Consider the following 10,816-nt stretch of genomic DNA (forward strand, 5'->3'; position numbering starts at 1 on the left):
CTTCACAAAGTAAGAAAATGCACAAAATCTCAAGGAAATCTTTGGTTAATCTGAGTTTGTATCAAGTTATTATTGCCAATTACAACAATAAAAAGTTACTATTTTGCCATACAATCCTTACAAATTAATATCTGAATCTGCTTCTTTCGGTATGCTCATTTAATATTAATGTTAAATATTATGAAATATTTTTACCATTTAAAGATTGCCAAACTATCTGGTGGAGAGGCTGCTAGAGTTTTCATTAAAAACACATACATAATATTCATTTTTGTAGTACTAATGAAACATTGAAATTAATAGTGAGCCATATAGATAGCAGGCAATCGTGTTGGTCAAAATTATACCCCTAAAAGAATATTATTAGACATGATGGAGTGATTTTGAACTAGTCATCCTTTCTCAGCCCTAGGAATAAGACAAAGGCAAACTGAACAGAACAGAACAGAATAACAGATTTGGAGGAGACGTTGGAGGTCTTCTAATCAATCCCTTGTTCAAGCAGGGAACCCTATACCATTGCAGACAAATGGTTGTCCATTCTCTTCTTTAAAAAGTTTCTGTAAAGGTTTCTTTAAAAAATTGCATAGACTTCTCCAAGCAGTAGCCAGGAATTAACAATGACTAAAAGGAACCATTAAAAAAAAAGTTTTCTCTCACTTTCACAATATTAACTACCTTGACCTTTTGTTGGATAGAAATGTGGACAATTAAATAAACAATGTTATATTTTTTTCTCCCAGACATTACTATCCTAATTGCTCATTCTCCAGTCCCGTTCTTATCGCATTACTGAAACATTTTTCTTCATTTATTCTTAAAACAGAATCAGGATTCTTCTAAATCTCATAACTCTACAATTAGAATTTTTGTATTATTAATTCATATGGTTAAAATTATTTAGTTAGAGTGTCTTATTCTGGATTCTAAATAACATTATAGACAAATTACATTTAGTTTTTAAAAAAGATTATGGTTCCAATTTGTGTTCCCTTTATACATCAAACTGTGCAGCCAGGAAGGTGCTTAGCCATTAAAACAACTTCCAAGGCTCCTGGAAAGATATACTGTATTTGAAAAACTCAAACTGAAAAGGATCTGTTATCAGCATAGAGCAGGGGTGTCAAACTCGCGTCATCATGTTGTCATGTGACATATCATGACTTTCCCCCCTTCACTAAAATGGGGGTGGGGAGGCCGGCACATGATGCACCAGCCCGCGGGCCATGAGTTTGACACCCCTGGCATAGAGAGACCAATGGACTAATTCCAAAATAGATCTGGTCCTTGGGCACAAAGGAAGTGAGCCCAAAATTTCTGTTGCTAAGTGATACAGTTGTTAAGTGAATTTTGCCCCATTTTATCCTCTTTCTTGCCACAGTTATTAAGTGAATCACTGCAGTTGTTAAATTAGTAACACGGTTGTTAAGTAAATCTGGCTTCCCCATTGACTTTGCTCGTTAGAAGGTCGCAAAAGGTGATCACATGACCCCAGGACACGGCAATTATCCTAAATGTGAGTCAGTGGCCACGTGTCTGAATTTTGATTGTGTGACACTGCTACAAAGGTTTTAACTGTGAAAAATGGGCATAAGTCACTTTTTTCAATGTCATAACTTGGAATTGTCAGTAAATGAACTGTTGTAAGCCGAGCACTACAATGTTTTTATATAGTACTGGTGAAAGACTATTGTTGAAACATTTCTACTACTCTGGTTACCTAATTTCAAAAAAGATATGGCAGAAACAGAAAATAGGAAAAAGACAACCAAAATGATATAAATGCTAGAAGAATTCTCCTATGGAAAATACTGATTTTTAGTTTAATTTATAGAATAAAAATGTCTTATAGATGAACCTGAATTAATAGTTACAACAATACTTAGAAGCATCGTTATCATTCTCATAAATAAATCATAATTTATCTTCTGTGGAATATGTATTAGTGCCTTTTTCCAAATATTTCTGGAAACCACGTTTTATTTAATAGCCATCTTTCTAAATAGAAATATATACTTTTGATCATTTTGAGGCAAGAGTATGTTGGTTAAACAGATCATTTTCCTCAATAATTAAATGAACATGTTTAATGTTTTTGATTTATTTGTTTAATTGAGTTAACTTTATCTACAGTAGTTTAAGGATTTGTGAAAAACAGATCATGTTTTACACTATATTTGTGTCGGATCCATAAATCCAAGTTCAAAAGGGTTCACAAAGTTTAAGCACCACTGTACTGTTGAATATGTACAGCTTAATAACATGAGAAGAAATCTAGAATAGTTCATACAGTTTGCAATCAAATGCCATTTCTTTCAATCTATTCCTGAGCAAATATAAACTAATTTTATTCTTTAATATAAATGAAAATTTATAAAACTATTAAAGAAAGTACACATACGTATTAGCAATTTTGTTTAAGTAAATATAGACATGAATCTTAGGCAATAAACATTAGTAGCCTAAATATCAATGCAAGATAAAAATGAGAATTAAAATGTCATCACCTTAATAACATTTGAGCATTAATAAATGCAGTTAACCCTTGACTTACAACCATTTGTTTAGGGACTATTTTAAGTTATAATGGCACTAAAAAAAGTGACTTGGATAAATTTTCCCACTTATGACCATTGCACCATCCCCATGGTCACATAATAAAAATTCAGGCCATGGGCAACTGTCCTGAGGTCATGTGATCATTATTTGTAACCTTCCCAGCCAGCTTCCAACAAGCAAAGTCAATGGGGGAAGCCAGATTTGCTTAACAATTGCATGATTCACTTTAAACTGCAGTGATTTGCTTAACCACTGTGGCAAAAAAGTCATAAAATGAGACTCATCTCACAACAAATGCCTTCCTTAGCCATGTAACGTTGGGCTCAATTGTGGTTGTAAATTGATGACTGCCTGTATACTAAAACTAAAGGCCCCGCAATACTCAATGATATTGAAAACATGCACACTGCAATATTTAAATGAAACAAACAAAATGTTAAAACAGTTATACTTATGTAGTTACTTACCAAGCACATCTAAATTATATTAAAGTAACCAAAATATCTGTATAATCCCCAAGGCATGTCAAAGCGTTTGAGCACCCCTAATGTTTGGAAGTTGAAAGTTGAAAAATTTGACACGTCCTAAAATTACTCATGATATATGTCTCAGAATGTCCTCTAGCAACTGGCATTTTTGAGACAAACAAGACAAGGAGGGACAATCAGAGGAAAGTAATGCCATTTCAGTAGTTTGTCGGGCAGTATCTATATCCATTTTTCTACCTGTTTAAAAGAATCATATGCTTCATGTTCTGTCTCTTCTAGAATTAAAGCATGTACGTGTGTTTCCCCCAAAGGCTGCTAAGCTCCCTTATCATACTCTGTTAGGTAATAGTGTTTCTTGGATGGATGAGCAAAAAATTCAGGCAATATAGGCTAAGATTACAGGTTCACACAAAGCATGAAAGACATCCCAGTCGCCCAGATTAAGATGACATGACATGAAATGACATAAACTTTATTGTCACTTTTCTGTATACACAATGGTACATATTAAAATGAAATTTTGAAGCCCACTCTCAAAAGAAATATGTATATAAGTGTATATATATGTGTATGTTTGTATATATAGGTATTCATATGTATAGATGTAGATGTAGATATGTGTGTGTGTATAAAATTATGTCAGAAAGCATCAATATAGGAAAATGTTGAAGGCAGATGATTACTTTAATGGCAACTATAAAGGCCTCATTTCAGGGGTGAAATGCGAACCGGTAGCGATGGCGGCGGGTGGTTTGGAGAACCGGTAGTGGCGGCAGTGAGAGGCTCAACCCACCCGCCCGGACGTCATTATTTCCTGGTTTTAATCAGAAGGCTTTGCGCATGTGCAGAGGGTCCAAAATCGCATGTGATGTGCACACGTGCACGCACTTCCAAACTGGTAGGGAAGGTAAGTAGATTTCACCCCTGCCTCATTTCATACAGCTTTGGAAAAGGTAATATAAACTATTGCTGTATTTTATCAGGAAAACCCAATAGACAGATAAGATAAAATGACTGATGATATCGTTTGGTATAATGGGCCCCTTGGATAAGATAGACTCAGTGTGCTGCTGAGGAAGAGCTGATACTCTTTTAAAGTGCTAAAGGTATTTATGACGTGGCAAGATTAAAACGTTTGGAATGTTTAGTTGCTAAAGTTGCCAAGCAGGAAAGAAATCCAAAGCTGCAGAGATAGAATTAGAGTGAGAACACAGAATGTAAGAACCACAAATGCAGGAAAGCACTTTGAAATATTAAATGAATAGACAACATGTTGACATTTTAGACATTAGTGAATAGAAGTGGCCTGGAATTGGACAGTTGTGTCTGTCAATCTCACTGAAGAAAGAGAAGGAAGAAGAGAAGGAGGAATAACTTTGTTTACATAATCAGGAAGTATATAGCAATAACTTTGTTTACATAATCAGGAAGTATATAGCAGTAACAGTAACCAGTACTTGGTCACAATGTAACCAATAACCAAATACCATATATTTCGGAGTATAAGACACACCGGACTATAAGATGCACCTACCTTTTTTGGTGAGGAAAAAAAGAAAAAGAAATCTGCCTCTGTCTCTGAGAAATTTTGCCTCCTTGCAGCAAACAGCAAACAGCCTACTTTACTTTCATTTTTGTTTTCAGCATAGCTTGATTAGCACAAGGGGGAAAAAAAATCTGCTCCAGCAATTTTCTTCCTTGCAGCAAGCAGCAGAGCCCTGCACAGAACAGCTGAGAGCAAATCAGCTGAGAGTCGGGAGGCGGATCCAATCAACTTGTGCTAATTATGCTGTGCTGAAACTGAAAGGAGCTGTTTTTTCTTGCTGTTTGCTTGCAAGAAGGTAACTGCTGCGAGGCAGAGGCCAAAGGGTGGGGGCCAGTGGGTGGGCGGGGCTACATTTGGTGTATAAGAAGCACCTAAATTTTCACCCCCTTTTGGGGGGGGGGAAAGGTGCATCTTAGACTCTGAAAAATACGGTAATTAGACTTTGCTGATGATCCTTTAGTATCACAGTCAGCCTTGGAACTTATAATGAAGATATTGAAGTGGTGAATAAATTATGCTTCTAGGATTCATCAACTGTAAAAAAAATCAGAAGTCAAGAAATATTTTGCAAACTTCCAGATTATGAATTTATAATTTTATGATTTTTATGAATGAACTGCAGTTGGTTGGTGTTGGCACATATGCTAAGTCAAAGCCAAGCAAACCACATTATGGTTTCGCCTCATGTCATACGACCTATTTCTAAACTATAGTCTGCTACTTACAAACTGGTGAGGTAATTATTATTCTTGTGCCATATCCGTCATCGGACATTGGCGATCTGAGTTGTGAACTGACGTTTCCAATATGATACAGCAGGACAATTGACTCCTCCCTTCCTTTTACAGTTTACATATAGTAAATCATGGATGCCATTCAGCTTCTTTCTTGTACTTTGATTAGGGATAATATTTCTATCCATTTATCTTATTTCAATTGTATGTTTTAGGATTTAAGTCGCATAAATTGTATACGCTTTAGGTCTATTCATTGAATGAGAACTGTCTCCCAGATATCATCTCTTGGTTTATATACCTTTCATTATAGAATTCAGATGGATTAGAGCTTAGAGCAGGGGTGGGTGACTGGCCCTTTTACGATCTGTGAACTTCAGGAGTTGAAGTTCACAAGTCATAAAAGGGCCATAATTCCCCACCTGTCTTAGAGAAAAATCATCATTTTTGTTTTATCAAAATGTATATCCATCTATTGTTTTCTACAGTAAAAAAATCCACACTATTCTCTTTAGCCTTATTGATGATGGAGAAAGAATTACCGTGTTATACAGCATCAGTATTTAATATAGATGACAGATTATCATTTTATTTATTTATTTATTTTGTCAAGCATGTATTTTATGACAGATACAAGTGTAAACATAATTATAAATACAAGAAATGGATACAAATAAAAGAAAACATTAGGACAGGGATGGTAGGCACGCTGCTGTGCTTATGCACGCCCCTTACAGACCTCTTAGGAATGGGGTGAGGTCTACAGTAAACAGTCTTAAGGTTAAAGTTTTGGGAATTTGGGGAAGAAACCACAGAGTCAGGTAGTGCATTCCAGGCGTTGACAACTCTGTTACTAAAGTCGTATTTTCTGCAGTCTAGTTTGGATCGGTTTACCATGAGTTTGTAGCTATTGTGTGCTCTTGTATTGTTTTGGTTGAAGCTGAAGTATTCATTGGCTGGTAGGACATTGTAGCAGATGATTTTATGTACTATGCTTAGGTCAGACCGAAGACGGTGAAGTTCTAAGTTGTCTAAACTCAAAATTTCAAGTCTGGTGGCATAAAGTATTTCTTATATATTTTTATATATTTCATCATCAGGTATGGTTTTATATAGATGAAATTCCAACTGAAAGTTTGTATTTGTGAATCTGACTGAAAGCTTGCTTAAAATTGACAAAAGCTGCATGTAAAGCAGACATCAACTTTTGTGTATATTTTTCTTCCAGATGATTTAATATTAGGCAGTAATCAACTGATGTCAAAAGCTTGCTTGTCTCCCTGTCGGGGCAATGTTTGAGTTCAACCTGTTTGGCAACTTCCACTACAGCTGTCTGGCATAGATTCTGCTGAATAGACTGAATGAATGATAATCAGTAAAGTAGCCTGTTACAATTCTATAAATAGGAATATTAGGTCTGATCTTTTGGAATTCCATCGGTGCTATCAATATACATAAAAAGCAGTCTGGACAGTAATTGACCATTTAGGATTGCTTTTAATCAACCCAGGAGGGACAGTCTATTCTGGGCACCTTGGCAGATTTTAACTGGCTTGATTCAGCTTCTATCAGGGGGCAGGTTTTTTTTTTTTGTTGAGCATGTAGCTTTTACAAGTAACTTTCTCATGTTGTTTATGGGCTATGGCACTCTAACTGTGATGGCTAAGTATGCAGAGGAGGTAGAGCCAATCTCCAAAATAAAATAGAATTATGAGTTTTGGCTGCATTCATCTTTCCTTTAACATACTTCTTTATTTTGTTGCAGGTTATGGATGATGTGAATGATAGTAACAGGCAGTAACCAGAATTATCTCTATTTTAATTTAGCCATGATAAACTGGGGCTCTGAATTATGTAAAAATATGTCTGCTGCTAACTGTACTTATTTATTATCTCCTAAAGTGATGATCAAAACACAAGATTATATCTGTATGTACATAATCATTTGAGTATAGGTGCTTGTGGTTGATATTTATTTTTACTTAATTGCATGATTTTGTGGTTTCTGCTGCTGATTTCCTGTCTAGATTTACAAATGGGCCATATTATGAATTGTTCAAATAAATAAAGTTTTCAGATAAACTTTGGATAGTGAAATGGACAGCATATACATTTAATAAATAAAAATAAAGAGCAATTAAAATTTGGGATTCAACTGATTTGGGCATTGCCAAGTTGCAAAAATTTGGATCTGAGCCATGTATCTTCATGATGTTTATGTCAAATCCACTTGAATCCCAAAATCATATACACAATTTGTTTTATCATTAACGCAAGGCTGCATAATGGATAAGAAGAATGTGATTTTCTGGTTTCTTAAATATCTTTTAGGTGCATGCTGCATCTTCAACCATCATAATCTTCTATATTATTTCTCTACCTTGGAACATAGGACAGAATGTTAATTTGGACAATGAAATCTGGAAGAAAGTATTGCTAATGATTAATGCCTTTTCAGTCCTCTAGACCATGAAATCTGGAGGGATCCCAGAATGATTTTGAGGGATGTATCCACTGGCATATGTACTTGTTCCTTACTGCAGGGGTCTCAGCTGTATATCCCACTCATCTGACCACTGATTTCCCAATCTTCCCAGTGTGTCTCTTTCTCTTCTTCTCTCACTTATCTTCACTTCCCCTCCTCCCACACTAATGCTGATCTTTGAACTTTTCATGTTCTTTCTCCCTTGCAATATCAAATGCATTTTCAGTATGTTTAATAGAAGACACACAGCTATTCCTCTGTTTATATAGGTCCAATACTCCCTTCACCCCAAAAACTGATTACTGTGCATAGGGATTTTGCCCTATAATGTTATGGTCAAATTCATGAAATATAATCCTCTTATCCATTGTTTTGATACCATTCTTTCTCAGTAAAACTATTTTTATGTGACTCCTTTTACGAAACATGTTGCATTCAGTTAGAATTTCTGTATGTTGCTGAGTATGGTCTCTTTCAAAACAGTAGCATTATGGGTTTAAATTTGAATTATGGGATGCTGCTAAAGCAAGAAACACACTATATTATATGTATTTAAAAGTTTTGTAAGCAATCTGGAGTCTCCTCTTGGCAAGTTGGATGGCATATAAATTTAATATATAAAGAAAAATAAATAAAAAGAAAATTAAAGAACTTTTTTTTGTCCTGTTTGTAAAGTTGATTAAAAATAATGAAGCTCTAGCTGGTTGGTAAGATATAAACCTGAGATCAGTTAGCAAATGGCAATTCATAATATTTATGCAAATATTTACATCTAGGTGCTGATAAAGGAAGAAGACAAAGTTTCCATTTGGACAGAGAAATGTCTATAAATTATAGTTATATATAATATATAGTTATATATAAATTATAGTTAATTTTTAAATGTTACTATGTATATTTGCATAATTGCATAAAATTAAGGGACTTGAAAACAGTCTTCTCTTGTGATGTTATCAGTTACTTTAGAAACAAAAATTAAGGTTTATATCCATCTACTTCTTCTTTATTACAACACTATTGATTGATATGTTCTTTATTCACATTTTAAACAGTGTAGATATTGCACTATTTCTCTTAGACAGCCATTCTGTTTGAAATCAATTCTGTCACTACTGTGCTTCAGTCATAAAATGAGTTTCAGGAAATATACTATAGATTTTCTGCTGACAACTCTGGAGAGGATAAGAAATAAACTGAAACCTCATGTAGATAAGATAGATTCTTTATAACTCAGGGTCCTGGTAATCAATAAAATCATCCTAGATGAGATTTTAGTGTTCCATCATGATCAAACTCATGTGAAACAATTTTAATTTTTTCAGCTACACAATATGATCCTAGTACAAATATTGAAAAATATTTTAAAATGGATATAATACTTAATAACTATTTATTATAACTTTTATATCTCCCAGTATTTATGAATCCATATCAAACTTAGGGCTTAAATAATATAGTGCAAATAGTGGGTAGTAGTAAACAAAAGAGAGTAAAAAAAATAGAAAAAACTTAGAATATTTAATCTTGCCAATTTACAGTATTACACTAGGCATTACAGTTAAATCAACTAGGCTGCAGACTCTTGTTAATTTCTCTATCAAAAACCCATACCTAGTAAATTTATCAGATAATCCATTCCAGAATTTGTACTCAGTTTCACAATGTCTTTTAAAAAGGCCCTACTTTGATTTCCCCTCTTTATTTTTATATTTAGTTTCATAATGTCTTTTAATTTCCTGCTTTGATTTTCCCAGTTTATTTTCATGTTCACTTTCACATATTACTAGCAAATTTTCTAGTTTGATTTTATCTTCTTCATTTCTTCCTAACAGTGTAAAGTAAAACAAGTTATATTGTATTTGAAAATAATTAAACTTGGCAGATGGATGTGATTTTTAATTTGACTGTTTTCAGGTTGATCCAATATAAAACCATCAGATCCACACTTCTGTATCATAGTAGTGACAATGATTATTAGCTAAGATGTAATTATCTCATTCTGAATAGACAAATGTGATTTGTATTTCAATAATTTCAGTTGAATATTATGGGGAAAAATCCTAAGGATATGAAGGGATACATACTTCACCCAGACCCCAAAAGTAGGAAGATGCATTCATTAATGCATCAATGAGACATTAAGACATTCAAAGTATTAATTTTTTTTATTTTTGGATTTTATGCTTATGGGATTTGAACCAATTTTGCACTAGAGCACAGAACTAGTTTAAATCTTCAACAGAATCAAATGTGCAGATAACATATTCAGATCAGATAGCCATGAAAATAATTGTCTCAGCTTAACTATACTCCAGATTTGCTTAAAATTAAATGGATACAATAAGATAAAAACTCAGGGTGAAATAAGAGAAATAAACTCTGTTAAACGTCACAGAATGTACCTGATAACATAAAGGGAAAAGTCTCCTTGAACTGAGTTTGACTTTTGATGACTTTATAGATACATCTATGTAGATTTCCTGGTAACACGTCCTGAAGTACTGTTGCCATTGTCTTCTTGGGGTTTCCCTCCCCAATATTCAGATATAGTCTACAGTCTATCTATCTATTTCTTGGTAGCCATCCCAAAAAGTATTAACCAGGCTGACCCAGCTTAGCTTTTCAAGATCAAGCAAGATGCCAAATAGAGAAGTACTTAAACCCATAGATTTTACATTGTACGGTGCAATAAAAGTTCTTCATTTTTACCTCTAAAAATATTAAGATGAGATTCAGTTTCCTACTTTTTATTTAAAGTTCCATTTGGAATTTAAACTACCAGTCTATTAACAAAGCAACATATTCGTTCCAGACTTCAAAAATCAACACGCAAGGAAAACAATTTCTTCCTTTTGTTTTCCTGAGATGACGTTTTTAAACAGCTAATGAAATAGCTCCTAGTTTCCATTCTTACATGGCAGTGTTTCTTAATCTTGGCAACTTTTAAGATGTGTGGACTTCAAATCCCGAACCTCCCCAGTCAGCACGGCTGGTTAGGGATTTC

General features: G+C 34.1%; 1 long non-coding RNA gene across 1 annotated transcript; it reads right to left on the reverse strand.

Annotated features, from left to right (window-relative positions):
• Positions 1-9,962: 9,962 nt before the first annotated feature.
• On the reverse strand, positions 9,963-10,549 carry LOC148113529 (uncharacterized). The gene is made up of 2 exons (XR_015734535.1): positions 10,413-10,549; positions 9,963-10,214 (listed from the first exon to the last, which is right to left on the reverse strand). It is a non-coding gene; the product is annotated as an uncharacterized LOC148113529 (long non-coding RNA).
• Between the last annotated feature and the right edge of the window lie 267 nt (positions 10,550-10,816).

Source organism: Pantherophis guttatus, chromosome 5 (genome assembly GCF_059756535.1).
Source record: "Pantherophis guttatus breed Tessera chromosome 5, ASM5975653v1, whole genome shotgun sequence".
Classification (NCBI taxonomy): domain Eukaryota; kingdom Metazoa; phylum Chordata; class Lepidosauria; order Squamata; family Colubridae; genus Pantherophis; species Pantherophis guttatus.